The 17571-nt window shown below is 49.5% G+C and overlaps 1 protein-coding gene across 7 annotated transcripts in view; it reads right to left on the bottom strand.

Annotated features, from left to right (window-relative positions):
• Positions 1–17571, bottom strand: part of LOC140425471 (catenin delta-2-like) — a 1686689-nt gene that overhangs the window by 442192 nt on the left and 1226926 nt on the right. The window lies entirely within an intron of this gene.

Raw genomic sequence — 17571 nt, 5'->3', positions numbered from 1 at the left:
ATCAGCAAATTACTAGTAAACACACGTTTTTATCAGTGGCCCCCGACATCCTCTGGAAGCGAAAAGGAAGTCACTTTTGATATCCTGGCTTTCTGAATCTATGGAGTAAAGAGGATGCCAGTTCAGCCATCGTGTTCCTCATGAACAATGGGTGCACAGGATGCTGAGATGGGGGAAAAAAACACTGAGGATGCTAAGACTGATGACAGGCCTTTTGGTAAACACAACTAACAGGATGACATTCAATCATTTAAAAAAATGTTTTAAAAATAAATTTAGTGTACCCAATTAATGTTTTCCAATTAAGGGGCAATTTAGCGTGGCCAATCGACTGAGCCTGCACATCTTTGAGTTGTGGGGGCGAAACCCACGCAAACACGGGGAGAATGTGCAAACGCCACACGGACAGTGACCTAAAGCCGGGATCGAACCTGGGACCTCGGCGCCGTGAGGCTGCAGGGCTAACCCACTGCGCCACCATGCTGCCCTCTATGACGTACAATCATGAGTTGATCGCAATTTTATTGGATAAAGTTTAAACATGACAGCTTCAGAGATTGGATCGCGTCCAACTGGGATAGGGGTATTGATTTTTGGAAGTTGTATAGTTGATGTGTTTTTATCAATGTTCAGTAGATAGATTTTGGCATTATCCAGATCTAATCTCCGTGTACATGTCACCAAACTTGGATTAATAAATAAGACATCTTATCCAGATTGCTGATGTGTCTGTTGCTCTCTGTACTGAGTTGAGCCACAAGGAAAGACGCCACGTGGAAGCTGACTCAATACACAGGCCTTGAAACTGCTCCTACATGCTGCACCACCTTTCAGATGAGATGTCAAATGGAGTCTCTCAGGTGATTCTCACGGCACTATTTTGAAGATTAGCCAGGCAATTCTTCCTGGTGTGCTGGTCATACGTAAAGCCTCAGTCAAGACCTAAAGACAGATTATCAGGCGGTTGCCATATTGCTGGCGTGGGTCTCACATTTCCTGTACTACAACTCCAACTTGACTGAATACTTCATTGGCTGTGAAGCACTTGGGGACATCCTGAGGTATTTTTCTACTGGTGACTCATTGAGCTAATATATTAAATTTGAACACTGGCAGCTGTTGTCTTTGATCTTGACATCGAAACCTGCCACCTATCATAAAAAGCCTAAACAAACAAAGCATACACTGAAGGAGTAAACACATTTTAAACAAATCTGAGCAGCTGCTTTGAAAGGTATTTACAGTAAAATGTCCAGGTGGTCTAAGAATAGAACTAAATTAAATGAAGGGGATGCATGTGGAAATCCCGAAGCTTCAAATAGTCTTCATTAACCTGCTTTGGCCCTGCACATTTTGGGCTAAAATTGAAGTTGTGAACCTGATGTTTATAAACCAATTTTTTATAGATTATTTTGATCAGTGGGAGAACGCCTAATGGGGTTAGGACATCATAATGAACTTTGTTTGGCAACTAATGATTGGTTCTCAATCATGTATTGCAGACACTTGACGTTTAATAATGTTGAAATCATGGATTAAGAGGAATGGGAAGGGGAACATTGGCCCAGGTTCTCATATGCGTACCTCGAACAGCAGCCAATGGTAGCAACCACTGACACTATGCAGCAGTGCCTGTTGAAGGTACGTTTGGATATTGGGTCAGGTCATTTTCAGCAGAGAATTGAACTGCAGTGGTTATGGTACAAATTCCAAAGTGTGTGAGCTCAAACCCTGTCTAGGCAGTCATCAGAAAAAGCCAACTGTGAAACGGTTGAAAATTTAGCTTACTTCTCATGGAAGGGAACTTTTAAAAAATATTTTAATTCAACAAATTTTCCCCATTTGCACCATACAAAAAAAAAGAACAACCCCAACAATACAAAACAATCCCACTCAAACCCAGGAACCCCCCCCACCCCCACCCCAACACCCCTCTCCTCAACAATCACCGGTAACCAACTCCCAAAAGTGCATGATGAACACACCGTAACAATTGTAGAACGCCTCCTTCGCTCCCCTCAACTCGAACTTCACCTTCTCCAGGGTCAAAAACGCCAGCAGGTCCCCCTGCCAAGCTGAGGCACTGGGTGGAGAAGCTGACCTCCACCCCAACAAGACCCACCTGCAAGCGATCAGTGAGACAAAGGCGAAAACATCCGCTCCCGCCCAAAACTCAGGCCAATCTGACACCCCGAATATGGCTTCTAGCGGACAGGGCTCCACATCCAAATGCAAGACCGTCGAGATTGTACTGAACACCGTCCTCCAAAACCTTTCCAGCTTCAGGCAGGGCCAAAACATATGAACATGGGCAGCACGGTGGCGCAGTGGTTAGCATTGCTGCCTTTGGCGCCAAGGTCCCAGGTTCGTTCCTGGCTCTGGGTCACTGTCTGTGCGGAGTTTGCACACTCACCCCCGTGTTTGCGTGGGTTTCGCCCCCACAACCGAAAAGATGTGCAGGGTAGGTGGATTGGCCACGCTAAATTGGCCTTACTTGGAAAAAATGTATTGGGTACTCTAAATTTATTTTAAAAAACAACATATGAATATGGTTCGCAAGATCCCTCCCACATCGCTCACAGACATCCTCCACCCCTCGAACAGCTGGCTCATCCTTGATTTTGTGAGGTGCGTCTTGTCTACGACCTTCAGCTGTATCAGCCCCAACCTCGTACACAAAGTATTAGCATTCACCCTCCGCAGCACCTCACACCACAGTCCCTCTTTCACCTTTGCCAATATCTTCACATCTGCACTGTACGACCCATACCCCACCGGATCCTTAACCTTCTTTAGCAGCAACAAAATAGGAGCTTTCCCCAAAATAGGAGTTTGCGGCAAGACACCCCTACCTATTGCATCCTGAAACACTCCCACTATCAACAGCGCCAACGTGTTCTTAAATTTCTTATAGAAATCAACCGGTGGCTCCGACCTGTATAGATCCCGTAAAAACTCCTTGAATACTTTATTGATCTGCTCCGGGGCCACCACCAGCTTCCTCATCCCATCCCGTACCCAAACTATCTCCCTCGCTGCCATCTCCCTCCGGAGCTGGTCAGGCAGCATACATCCTGCCTTCTCCCCATACACGTAAACAGCCCTCCTCACCCTTCTCAACTGGCGCACCACTTTCCCTGTGGCCAATTGGTCGAACCTCGCCTGCAACTCCATCGTCTTGGCCAAGAGACCCGGGTCCAGATCCCCTGCATATCTCCCCCCACATCCAGAATCTCCTCTATCAGTTTTTGGTGTTCCTCTTTCTCCTCCTTGTCCATCTTAGCTTTGAACAAAATCACCTCCCCCTCACTACTGCCTTCTGAGCCTCCCAAGCCACCATCTGCAAGACCACCCCCATGCAATTAATCCCCACATATTCCTCAATCACCTTACCAATCTTATCACAAAAGCTCCTGCCCGTTAACAATCCCACGCCCATTCTCCACCCCGATCTCTGGGTCATCCCCTTCTCCAAAACCACATCCAACCAATGTGGAGCATGGTCCGAAATCACAATTGTTGAGTACTCCGACCTCCTAACCCCAGCCAATAGGGCCTTCCGCACCATGAAAAAGTCTATCCTCGAGTACACCTTGTGTACTGGGGAGAAAAACGAATACTCTCTTTTCCTCGAGAGTAGGGACCTCCACGAATTCACTCCTCCCATCTCCCTCATGAGCCCAGCCCTCCCCCTACCCCTCTCCCCCCATGACCCAGTCTCTGATAACAAAAACAAACAAACAAACCCAATGCAATACTCCATCCCAGAAAACCGCCATAACCCCAAAGCCCAATATAATTATAACCCACGAAAAACAAAAGTAAACCACCCTCCCCATTCAACCATCCCAAAACCCCAGTTGTTCCCCTACAAATACATAACAAGAAACAACCACAAAGAGAGATACAGGTTAAGCACAGTCATCATCCCCTCAGTCCATGTCCCAATCTCAGTCCCATCTCTCATTTCAGTCCCAGTCATTCGGTCTTCACAAATCCCTCCGCCGCATCCACCGTCTCGAGCAGAAGCTTCTTGAATTGTCACTCACCCTCAGCTTTGCCGAGTAGACCACGCCAAACCTTCACCCGTCCGAAGGCAGCACGCCTTCTTGCCAGTTCCAGCTGCCCTAGAAAGTGAGTCTCGCCGTCAAGTCTTAGTATATTCGAATACCGACACCTTCCCACTTCACCCCACGCCTCTGCTTTGCCCAACTCAGGACTGTCTCCTTAATCTGAAACCTAAGGAAGCAAATTATAACTGCCCTTGGTGGCTCTTTTGCTTTCGGCTTGGGCCCTGTCCAACTCATATCGGGAGAGTCCTTCCCCCTCCTCCAACAGCCCTGCCAACATCTTCGCGAAGAACTCGGTCGGCCCCAGGACCTCCAACCCCTCAGGCAGAGCCACGATCTGTACGTTTTGCCACCTCTGCCTGTTCTCCAGCTCATAGATTATCATAGAACTTACAGTGCAGAAGGAGGTCATTCGGCCCATCGAGTGTGCACCGGCTCTTGGAAAGAGCACCCTACCCAAGCCCACACTCCCAACCTAACCCCATAACCCAGTAACCCAACCCAACACTAAGGGCAATTTATCACGGCCAATCCACCTAACCCGCACATCTTTGGACTGTGTGGGAGGAAACCGGAGCACCCGGAGGAAACCCACGCACACACGGGGAGGATGTGCAGACTCCGCACAGACAGTGGCCTAAGCCGGAATCGAACCTGGGACCCAGGAGCTGTGAAGCAATTGTGCTTTCCACAATGCTACTGTGCTGCCTCTCTTCCGCCTTGGCTCTGAGCCCTTTGTTAGCCTCCGCCACACTCCGTAGCTCCTCGCCCATCAAGGTGAACTGGTCACTGTGCTGCAACAGAGCCTCCTCCACCCCCTTCAACTTCTCTTCTTGCTCCTGTACCTCGACCGATGTCTTGGACACTGCCGCCTTTACTGGGGCAGTCGCCTCCTCCTACCACTCCTTCATCACCGCCATCATCTCCATCCGCAGCACCTCCATATGCTTAGTGAACTGCCTCTCGAATTCTCCGGCCACCATCTCAGTCAGAGTTTCCACTGTGAGGGGGGGGTGGCCCCACCCAGTGATCCAACCTCCGCCATCTTTCCTCCTGCCGTGCTCACCCGTTCACTTGACGGCGGACCTTCGCTCGCCCCCTTCCCTCCAGTGGTTTCTTCTGGGTCTTCAACATCCCCACCTTCCTTATGCCTTCCTGCACCAGCTCGTTCGAAAACTACCCATGAAACCGGGCATTAAAATCTAAAATGCAGAGCCTCAAGCAGGAACCACCCAACATGCGACCTCCACCTACATGCTGTCACTGGAAGTCCCCTCATGGAAGAGAACTTGATGGTCCTAAAGGGTCTGGGTGACTTTTGGCACTCATCCCACATTATGCACTTCACTCCGAACTGTCCGTTTTGGCCACTCAGCTCTATAGTTGCCTTTGCTTGGCAACTGAGGATAGACAGGACACACACAAAACACATAGTCTGAGAATAAGATGAGGTTTGACTGCAATCTTGCTCCCCAAGGTCTAACACACAACTCGACTAGCACTCCCTTTCTAGGGCAGCTGGAATTCACTGTCATAGCCAACAGAAGGAGAGGAGTGAGTCATTATTAATAACTTGCTGGCCGCACAACATCGTGATTAGTTCACATGAAAGCAGTTCTTAAAAAAATGGATGCGCTAATCTGTGCTGAATTAGCTGATCTGATTACAATTAGGGATCTATGCCCGGCCTCTGGATCTATGCAGAAGGAAAAGGAAAACTGGGCAGGTACTGGTTCCTGATAGCTATCGCTGACTCCTGGTAGAAGTATGCATATGGTCACCCATAAGGACTGGGTATAATGAACTCAAGAGAATTTTCCTTCCTGCTGTCAAACATCAACAACAAATCGTATTTATGTAGTTCCTTTAATGTGGTAAAAGCATCCCATGCTGCAAAAGCGTCAACAGACTAAAATGTGATGTTAGGTCAAGTGACCAAAAGTTGTGTGCTTTTAGAGACCAGCTTAAAGGAGGATAGAGATAGAGATACCTTAAAGAGGTATAGGACCTACGAAGCTGAAGACTCAGCCGCCAATGGTGCGGGGGTGGGAAGGGGGCGGAATATGACATGGATAAAGGACGAGGGTGTCATAATATACACCAGTATATCATGGTGCAGACACACACTGATGGACACACAGTGGGACCAATCAACACACACAACACTGCAGCCAATCACGAGTTAGAGCACATGCACTATAAAGACAGGGGGCATCAGAGTTCCCGCTCATTCGAGCTGCAGCTAGCTAGGAGCACAGAGCTCACAGCCTGCAGCACACACATTCACCATGTGCTGAGTGCATCAACTGGTTAGGACAAGGCAAAGATCTTTAGTTAAAGCTAGTATCGTGTTAACCCACAGTCAGAGTATGTTAAACAGTTAATGATTCAATAAAATAGTGTTGCACTATTTCAAGTGTTGGTGACTTGTATGTGTTCCAGGGATCCAGAGCACCCAACACAACATGATACCGGGATATTAGCACTTCTTAGACCTACCTGCAAGTGATCTGCCTTCCGCCAGCATTCCGTCATCCTGCAACATGGACAACATCAGCCCGCCGCCACCGCTCCGCATCGCCGGCAACCTAGGGTCCAACTGGAAGAGATTCAAACAGCGCTTCCAGCTCTTCCTTGAGGCCACAGACAGGGAGGACGTGTCGGATACCAGGAAGATTGCTCTCCTCCTCTCCATGGCCAGAGACCATGCCATCCACATTTTCAATTCTCTCACCTTTGCGGATGATGACGAGAAAACAAAGTTCAAGACGGTCCTCCTCAAGTTTGACACTCACTGCAGCGTAGAGGTGAATGAAAGTTTGGAGCGCTACGTGTTCCAAAAGCGTTTGCAGGGTAAGGCTGAACCTTTCCAATCCTTTCTCACTCACCTCCGCATCCTTGCGCAGTCTTGGAGCCATGGGCCCACCTCCGACTCCATGATACGCGACCAGATAGTTTTCAGTGTTCAGTCGGACCCCGTACGACAGCAGCTCCTCAAAGTAAAGCAGCTCACCCTAGCGACCGCCATTGAGACCTGTGTCTTACATGAAAACGCCATGAGTCGGTATTCCCACATCCAAGAGGCTGAAACAGCAAGGTCCCCACGAGGCGGAACGGGTCCAAGCGATTGAGCAACTCTAGGGCCTCAGCCTGGATGAGGGCGGCCATTTCGCGCACTTTTCGTGGACTCCCCTGCTTGTGTGCACCAAACGAGGGGACGGCGATGTCGAAGAACGTAATGCGCAGGCGCGCACCACGCACGATCGCACCGCACATGCGCTGTGGCGCAGCGAACATGCTGACGCTACGACGTGTGGCAACTGTGGCTCCTCCCATTTAAAACAGCAATGCCCTGCCAAATCTCGACAATGCCTAAGATGTGGCAGACTTGGCCACTATGCTGCCTTCTGCCGAACAGCTCAGCCTGCCAATTCATATCGCTTCAGCCAGCCTCGCAGGAATGTCCGGGCAATTCAACCCATGGTCACCGAGTCCGATGCGGAACTCCTACACAGCAGTGACACCGAGGACCCGAAGGCACCTTTTCAAGTCGGTGCCATGACAAAAAACAGGCTGTCCCCGAAGCAACGACACCAGCCGCTGTCAGTATACAGCATCGATCCAGAGGATGAGTGGTGTGCCACCCTGACGGTCAACCGGTCCCAAATACGAGTCCGCTTGGACACTGGTGCCTCCGCCAATCTCATTGCGCGGTCTGACTTCCAAAGCCTTCGTGTCAAACTGGCCATCCTTCCATCAGCGGGCCAGCTGTTGGATTACAATGGCAATGTCATTGCTGCTAGCGGCTCGTGCCAACTTGAAGTGACGCACAGGCCATCCTTCCTTTTGAAATTGTGGGCTCCTTGAAAGCCTCCCTGCTTGGCGTGCAGGCATGCAAGCTGTTGAACCTATTTCAGAGAGTTCACTCTCTCTCTCCTGATGACACGTCTGCCTTTCAGGACACGGACTTCAGGGTGCAACTCGACGCCATCATCGACCAGCACCACAACGTCTTCGAAGGCATGGGCACGCTCCCATATACCTACAAGATCTTATTGAAACAGAATGCCACACCTGTGGTGTACGCACCTCGCAGGGTCCCAGTACCCCTTAAGGACCGCCTCAAGCAGCAGCTGCAGGACCGCCAGGACCAAGGAGTGATCTCCAGAGTCACGGAACCAACCGACTGGGTCAGTTCCATGGTAGGTGTAAAAAATCCTTCCAGCGAATTGAGAATTTGCATTGATCCCAAGGATCTAAATCGCAATATCATGAGGGAGCATTATCCAATTCCCAAGCGCAAAGAGATCACATGCGAGATGGCTCGCGCCAAGCTCTTCACCAAACTCGACGCCTCAAAAGGATTCTGGCAAATCCAGCTCAACAAATCCAGCAGGAAACTGTGTACATTCAATACCCCCTTTGGCAGATATTGTTACAACAGGATGCCGTTTGGGATCATATCTGCTTCAGAAGTGTTCCATAGGATCATGGAACAAATGATGGAAGGCATTGAAGGTGTTCGCGCCTATGTCGACGCCATAATCATTTGGTCCACCACCCAGCAGGAGCATATCAGTCGCCTCCAGCGCGTATTCAGTGCATACGTGAGCAGGGTGTACGCCTCAACAGGGCCTAATGCTCTTTTGGTCAGACGGAACTCAAGTTCCTCGGGGACCACATCTCCCAGTTGGGTGTGCGGCCGGATGCGGACAAGGTGGCTGCTATCACAGCCATGAAAACGCCAGAGGACAAGAAGGCGGTCCTCCGATTTCTGGGCATGGTCAACTTTTTAGGGAAGTTCATCCCTAACCTCGATCTCATACCATGGCTCTCAGGAAGCTGGTCAGGAAGACGACAGACTTCCAATGGCTCCCTGCCCACGAGCGCAAATGGAGAGAACTCAAAACCAAACTCACCACGGCCCCGGTCTTAGCCTTCTTCGATCCAGCAAAAGAGACTAAAATTTTGACCGATGCCAGCCAATCCGGCATTGGGGCAGTGCTCCACCAATGAGATGAGGCCTCATCATGGGCCCCCGTTGCATATGCGTCACGTGCCATGACCCCCATGGAGCAGTGCTACACGCAGATAGAAAAGGAGTGCCTGGGCCTTCTGACCGGTGTGGTTAAGTTTCACGATTATATGTGCGGACTTCCTCAATTCACCGTCGAGACCGACCATCACCCGCTGGTCAATATAATACAGAAAGACTTGAACGACATGACACCTCGCCTCCAGCGTATTCTTCTCAAGCTCCAGCGATACGACTTCCAGCTGGTATACACCCCTGGCAAAGACGTCATCATTGCCGACGCTCTCTCCAGGGCAGTCAACACTCCGTGTGACCCAGTGGGATTCGTCTGCCAGGTTGACGCCCATGTGGCCTTCGTGGCCTCCAATCTACCTGCCACGGATGAACGTCTCATCCAAATTCGCCGCGAGACGGCGGCTGACCCTTTGCTCCAGTGTGTCATGCGCCACCTAACAGACGGTTGGCTCAAGGGCCAATGCCCTCAGTTCTATAATGTCAGAGATGATCTGGTGGTAGTAGATGGGTTTCTTCTGAAACTGGACCGCATTGTCATCCCGCATAGCATGTGCCAGCTCGTCCTGGAACAGCTACACGAGTGCCATCTTGGCGTGGAAAAGTGCCGCCGACAAGCCCGAGAGGCAGTGTACTGGCCCAGCATTAATGATGACATAGCCAACACAGTGCTCAACTGCCCCACTTGTCAGCGCTTCCAGCCGGCCCAACCACGTGAGACCCTGCAGCCCCATGAGTTGTTCACGTCACCTTGGACCAAGGTGGGCATCGACCTGTTCCACGTGCTGGGTAGAGACTATGTCCTGATCGTGGACTACTTTTCAAATTACCCGGCGGTGATACGGTTGCTCAACATCACATCGTCTGCAGTCATCCGTGCCTGTAATGACACATTTGCTCGACACGGCATCCCACTCACGGTGATGTCGGACAATGGCCCCTGCTTCGCAAGCCAGGAATGGTCCAACTTTGCCAGGCGGTACAATTTTGCACATGTGACATCCAGTCCCCAGTACCCTCAATCCAACGGCAAAGCGGAGAAGGGTGTCCACATAGTCAAACGGCTCCTCTGCAAGGCTGCCGATGCTGGGTCCGATTTCTACCTCGCCTTGCTGGCCTATCGCTCCGCCCCACTGTCCACTGGCCTGTCGCCAGCCCAGTTGCTCATGGGTCGCACCCTGAGGACGACGGTGCCGTCCATTCATGTCCCAGACCTCAACTACGTTCCGGTCCTTCGACGGATGCAGCTGTCTCGTGCACAGCACAAGGCGGCTCATGACTCCCGTGCAGCTGATCTCCCTGATGACAACGTCCGCATCCATCTTCCAGATGATGGCTGGTCTGCAACCGCTGTGGTCCTTCGGCAGGTGGCCCCCCCCTCTCGTTCCTGGTTCGTCTACGGGATGGCTCCATTCTACGCCGCAATCGACGCGCCCTTCGTCTCGTTCCGCGCTCGCTACATGATCCTCCACTGTCGCCTCGCCCTCCTGCTGACCCTGCCGTGGACTATGCAGAGATCCCGGTCACTCTGCATCCTCCTCATTCTGACGCAGACCAGCCCGCTCCTCAGCCGGCGGCTCCCAACCCACCCTTGAGGTGGTCAACCAGAATTCGTCGCCCACCTCAGAGACTTAATTTGTGAAGTTTGTGGACTTGTGGACTTACTGATTTGTTCTGTTCTTCCGTTTGATCGTTTACATGGTTTGTATATAGTGTTCATCTCGTTATTCTTGTGACACACTGTTTTTCTGCTCCAGGCACCTTCCCATGTAAATAGCTTAGTTCTCATGTACATAGTTCTGTAAATATTTTGCACACACATAGTCAGGGACATTCTCACCATACACTATTTATTGCCACACAGATGCATTCTTTTATAAAAGGCGGGATGTCATAATATACACCAGTATATCATGGTGCAGACACACACTGATGGACACACAGTGGGACCAATCAACACACACAACACTGCAGCCAATCACCAGTTAGAGCACACGCACTATAAAGACTGGGGGCATCAGAGTTCCCGCTCATTCGAGCTGCAGCTAGCTAGGAGGACAGAGGTCACAGCCTGCAACACAGACATTTACCATGTGCTGAGTGCATCAACTGGTTAGGACAAGGCAAATGTCATTCGTTCAAGCTAGTATTGTGTTAACCCACAGTCAGAGTGTGTTAAACAGTTAATGATTCAATAAAATAATGTTGCACTATTTCAAGTGTTGGTGACCTGCATGTGTTCCACGGATCCAGAGCACCCAACACAACAGAGGGTAATGGGGAAGAGGCCAGAATTGAAGGAACACATGATGGTTGTAAGGAGGAAGGATGTTACAGTGAGAGGGAGGGGTGAGGCCATGAAAGGATTCGAAAACAAAGATGATAATTTTAATGGAGCCAACAAGTGCTAGAAAAGCTTGCAAATGACTAATGCCTCCTTCCTTGGGTAACAGAAGTCAATAAGTGCCCGAGGAAGAGTGTCCCAGCAGGAAGTAAAGAGAAGAGGAAGAAATCAAAACGTGGTGTGTTTGATTTCCAGCACTTTGACAAAACATGGAGCATTTATGGCTGGTGATGGAATGCATTTTTAGTTAACTGTGTTTTCCAACAAGCATCAGAATTTGTTAATGTCACACCACCTCACTTAACAACAGATATTGCCTGTCAATGAAACCTCTCTTTTCCCCATATAATTGCAGGATTATTACTCAGCGCACTTGGTTTATTTAACTAGTGCAATGACATGTGGCCCATTTAAATAGTTCAAATGACTCCTATATTTAAATAATTCAAATGACATGTGGCGCATTTAAATGGTTCAAATGACTTGCCATTCATTTAAATAGCGTAAATGACACGAGGTGCAGTTAAATAGTGCAAATCACTTGCAACATATTTAAATAATGGAAGTGTCACATGGCACACTTAAGTAATGCGAATGACAGGGGTTTGTGTAAATAGTACAAATATCTCTTGGGCCATTGAAATCGTGAAAAGGAATCTCCCTTTGTACTCGTTGATTATAGAGAACAAAATATTTCTGATAACATGCATTTAAAAGAAATCTTTTGGCCAAATTAATTCCCAGAACAACGAATGAGCAAACCACAGCCCTCAGCTGTATTTAACTACATAGCATTGACTTTCTCCAGGATCATTGATCTGCTAAAGTGTTAAACCCCCTTGGGACTGCTGTGTAGAGAGAAAGCAATTCACATCGCCACAGAGCTGCCTTCCATTCTGACAAATGTGTGAAATGTCGCACCACCTCACTGAATTCTCAAGGGATGGGGGAACATGATATCCTTGTGGGGTGAGTGGGGTAAAAATGAAAAACCAACACACCAGCTTCATGTTTCAGATGCTGGTCGGCCCGGCATTTTCTGGCTTTCATTTCAAGCTTCTGGGAACTGTGACAGAGAAGAGAACATTTAACCAGCTGCTGTTTAATCTGTGCCCAGGATTGGAGGTGGGCAAGCTCTGATCCATGCTAAATTGCACGTCTTTATGTTCTCAATGGCATTTTAGATATAACGGGTTGTTTCATGCTTTATAAAATGACTCACTCTAAAGCACCAAGCATTTTGAGTTAGATCAGCATAAGTGCCTTTAAGGAGAAGCTGGAGAGGAATATGCGGGTGGGGGAAGGAATAAAAGGTTTTGCTGGTGGAGTTAGGTGAAACAGGGTTGGAAGAGGCTTCTGCCGGGAGTAGATACCAGCAATAGAGCAGTTGGACAAACTGGCCTGTTTCTGTGCTGTAAAATCCATAAAATTCCATTTAAGCATCAGACTTCCTATTATAAATATAGAGACAGTTGGAAGCTACACAGCAACCTCCTTAGTTTGAGGTCAGTTGTGAAGACTGACAATAAACAGCAGCTTAGTATGAATACAGACCTTTCAACATGACACTCAGGGAAAAGCCCACGCTGTCGAACTACATTAAACAAGGAGCCAATGTTATTAAAAGTGTGTTCAATGCAATTCAACTTTGATTATAATGATCATCCACCTTAATTATTTCAGTGAACACCCAAAGTTGCATCGGAATTAGCGGTTTGACTTGGGAGACTTGATCTTTTTTGGTTGAGGAACTGGTTGTTGTTCCAGAGGGATGGACATTTGGGTTTCGTCACGTTATAATGTTACCGGGTCTGGGAACAGCACACTCAATGGAAGTATTCCCAGAGCTGGCACAGCATGTGTTGGGTGCAGAATGGTCGCTCGGGTGTTGTGCAAGAACGGTGAGACTGCCTGTGGAAATATTCCCTCGTTGGCACGTGCCTTCGAGGAGAAATTCAAGGTGGGGGAAAGAGAAGAACAAAGCCTGGATTAAAATGCATCTTTTAGGACCACAGGACGTCCCAAAGGAAACACGGCAGCCATTACCAAAATAACCAGGTCCCAGCGAGATAGTGACCGAATAACCTGCTTCTGATGTTGTCTGAAGAGTAGCATGGGGCAAGGCATTGTGAGACCGCCCAGTTGTGGGATCATTTACATGCACCCGAGAGCCCCTTTTTTGAACACCCGGAGTGCAGGTTTAGATTTTGTGCTTGTGGTGGTATGTATTAGGGATAATACGGTACACCACGTGTCGACAGGCTATTGGTGGAGGGATGCCAGGTCCTGATAGGATCTGCCACCTACTGGACTCCACCCAGAAATGCCGGTATAAGAACCCAGCTTTTCCCTCCATTTCCCTCAGCAGCTGCATTCTGTAACCACGCTGCTGGGAATAAAGTTCTGCTTAATAAAGCCTTCAATTGACATTACCTCAACCTGCCTCGCGTCGTATTGACGGTGCTACAATTTATTAAGCAGAATTTAAATTGAAGATAACGACGTGGGAACATGGAGCTCTGAATCACCCCGGAGTGCCTGCGCATCACACCCCAAGCAGCTAACTCGACATCTATTTTCAAGCACTGGCTGGCATGCTTTGAGGGCTACCTCCGAACGGCCCCCGGCATACCGACAGACGAACAAAAGATGCAGGTCCTCTATTCCAGGGTGAGCCCTGACGTCTACTCCCTTATCGAGGACGAGGACGGTTTCACCGGTGCCATCGCCGCGCTGAAGGATATCTACATCCGGCCCGCCAACCAGGTTTTTGCTCGCTACCAGCTCGCCACACAATGGCAATTTCCGGGGGAATCGCTGGACGGGTTTTATAACGCCCTGCAGATCCTGGGTCGAAACTGCAACTGCCCGGCGGTAACAGCGAGTGAACACACAGAGCTCCTGGTCCGCGATGCGTATGTGGCAGGTTTGGCCTCTTCCCAGATCCGCCAGAGGCTTCTGGAGAAAGAATCTCTGGGACTTACAGAAGCTCGGGCCCTGGCGGCATCCCTCGATGTGGCCTCGCGAAACGCCCGCGCCTACGCCCCCGACCGCACTACAGCCCCTTGGGCTCCGTGGACCCCCGCTGCGGTCGATCCTCTTGCGGTGGAGGATCGAACTCTTCACCTTCAATTATGAGATCTCGTACCGTCCTGGAAAGCTGAACGAGCCATCCAATGCCCTATCTCGCGGCACATGTGCCAATGTACAAGTGGACCGTCTGAAAGCCCTCCACGAGGACCTCTGCCACCCCCGGGGTCACTCGTTTCTACCACTTCCTTAAGGCCCGCAACCTCCCTTACTCCGTCGAGGACGTCCGAACAGTCACCAGAAACTGCCAGATCTGCGCTGAGTGCAAACTGCACTTTTTCAGGGCAGATAGAGCGCACCTGGCTAAGGCCTCTCGACCCTTTGAACGCCTCAGTTTGGATTTCAAAGGCCCCCTCCCCTCCACCGATCGCAACTCGTACTTCCTGAACGTCGTTGACGAATACTCCCGTTTCCCTTTCGCCATCCTCTGCCCCGACATGACAGCGTCCACGGTCATTAAAGCCCTCGGTACCATTTTTACACTGTTCGGTTTCCCTGACTATATCCATAGCGACAGGGGGTCCTCCTTTATGAGTGACGAACTGCATCAATTCCTGCTCAGCAGGGGCATAGCCTCAAGCAGGACGATCAGTTACAACCCCCGGGGGAACGGGCAGGTAGAAAGGGAGAATGGAACGGTCTGGAAGGCCGTCCTGCTGGCCCTCCGGTCTAGGAGTCTCCCAATTTCCCGCTGGCAGGAAGTCCTCCCAGATGCCCTTCACTCTATCCGGTCCCTGCTGTGCACCACCACGAATCAAACGCCTCCTTTTTCCTAGGAAGTCCTCCTCTGGAACGCCACTTCCGGCCTGGCTAGCAGCTCCGGGACCCATTCTGCTCCGGAAACATGTGCGGGCGCACAAGTCAGATCCGTTGGTGGAACGGGTGCATCTCCTTCACGCCAACCCGCAATACGCCTATGTGGAGTAACCCGATGGCCGACAGGACACGGTCTCCCTGCGAGATCTGGCGCCCGCCGGAGCTACCCACACCCTCCCAACGCCAATCACCACCTCCTCACTCCCGCGGTTCATCCCGCAGCCACCCCCTTCCCGGGGGGTTCGGTTCTCCTCCCAGACCCGCCCAGGAGTAAGGACACAGGGGACAGCGCTACGCTCCCAGAGTCGACCGGACTCGAGCCAGCGCCATCACCATCACGCCCGAGACGATCGGAAAGGACGACCAGGGCGCCCATCCGGCTCATCGAATCACTTTAACTCTCAACCTTTTCAGTTATTGTGTCTTGTTATAGTTATGGCATCATGCCGACCCTGTTTACCCGTTGGCCCAGTTTTCAGTTATTGTGTCTGGTTATAGTTTTGGCATCATGCCGACCCTGTTTGGCCTGTTGGCCCAGTTGAAGCGATAATTTTGTGTTTTGTTCAAAGTTACGGCACAGTACCGACTCTGTAAACCCCGAACCACCATCCCGCCGGGTTTTTTTCAACAAGGGTGAATGTGGTGGTATGTATTAGGGGTAATACGGTACACCACGTGTCAACAGGCTATTGGTGGAGGGATGCCAGGTCCTGATAGGATCTGCCACCTACTGGACTCCACCCAGAAATGCCGGTATAAGAACCCAGCTTTTCCCTCCATTTCCCTCAGCAGCTGCATTCTGTAACCACGCTGCTGGGGATAAAGTTCTGCTTAATAAAGCCTTCAATTGACATTACCTCAACCTGCCTCGCGTCGTATTGACGGTGCTACAGTGCTCGAGTCTCTGGATTGAAACTTGAGCCCAGGATCTCCTAACCCAGAGGGGAGAGAGAACTGCCTCGGAATGAAAGCTGCCACCAGGGAGAGCGAGGCAGACCAGAACACAACAGTGAAAATAAACAAATGCATTTATTAAACAGGGACATGAGCAAAAGGGGCTCAGCATGATGAAATGCTATCAAAGAGCCACAGAGATAACTGAGCAATCAATGTGGAGTGCTCCAGTCACTGGAATGTTAGCCTCTCATCTCACTGATGGGATTTGAAATCTGCAGGTGGAAGATGGAAACGTTAAGGTGACTTTTACAAAAAGATTTATTCACAAAAACTTGCAGTGAAATTTGCAATGAAAACTCTTATTGTACGTAACCATGGTGATTCACCATTGTCCTTGAGATATTCTGTATCAATGTATCATTGTAGATAGCAGCTGTTTTCGCACCAGGACCCCACACGCTCATTCATTAGTATGGTTGGAATTGAGGCATTTTTAACCAATACCTTTTAACCTTCAAGAACCATATTGTGACTGCAACATCGCTTTTTTATTAGGCTCCAGGTTCCATCCAGAAACACAATATAAATGTGTTGATCCCAGTTTTAATGCATTTAACATAGAGTCGGGCTTCTCTATGTGCTTTATGAACCATTGGAGAAGCTTGATAAGTATGATTGCAAAGGGATTAATAATAACTTACAGCTGAAAGAACCCAACGGAGTGATTTTTATTCGCCACGTGGCACCTTTCATTATCAAGCCAATAACAGGACAAAGTGCACCCATACAACCGTTTCCATTTTCTTCTCCTTCGGGGGGAATGGTCCCTCCTTGTTTACTTGATCAAAACCCTTCGTAATTTTACACACCTCTATAAAATCTCCCTTTAACCTTCCGTGCTCGAATGGCAGCAAGCCAAGCTTCTCCAATCTCTCCACATAGCTCAGGCCCCTCATTTTTATTACACCCCGAAATCATTTATTGCAGCCTTCTGCAGCAGACTCTAATGAGCAAAATTTGAAAAATATACTGTACCTCCTGCACTGGGCTGGATGGGAAACATAGCAGCAGGAGTAAGCCATTCAGCCCCTCGAGCCCATTCTGTTATTCAGTCAGATCATTGCTGATCTGCCTCATAACTCCATTTCCTTGCCTTGATTCCATAACTCGCAATATAGTTGCAAGCTAAAACTCTCTCAAACTCAGTTTTGAAATTTGCAATTAAATCCAACATTCAAATAAATTTTGAGAGAGAGCGAGAGAGTTATAGATCTCTGTCAATCTCCATCCGAAAATGTGCTTCCTAG

Source organism: Scyliorhinus torazame, chromosome 6, assembly GCF_047496885.1.
Source record: "Scyliorhinus torazame isolate Kashiwa2021f chromosome 6, sScyTor2.1, whole genome shotgun sequence".
NCBI classification, from domain to species: Eukaryota; Metazoa; Chordata; class Chondrichthyes; order Carcharhiniformes; family Scyliorhinidae; genus Scyliorhinus; species Scyliorhinus torazame.
The sequence above is the reverse complement of the archived record's forward strand: the minus strand, read 5'-3'. Positions and strand labels throughout refer to the sequence as shown.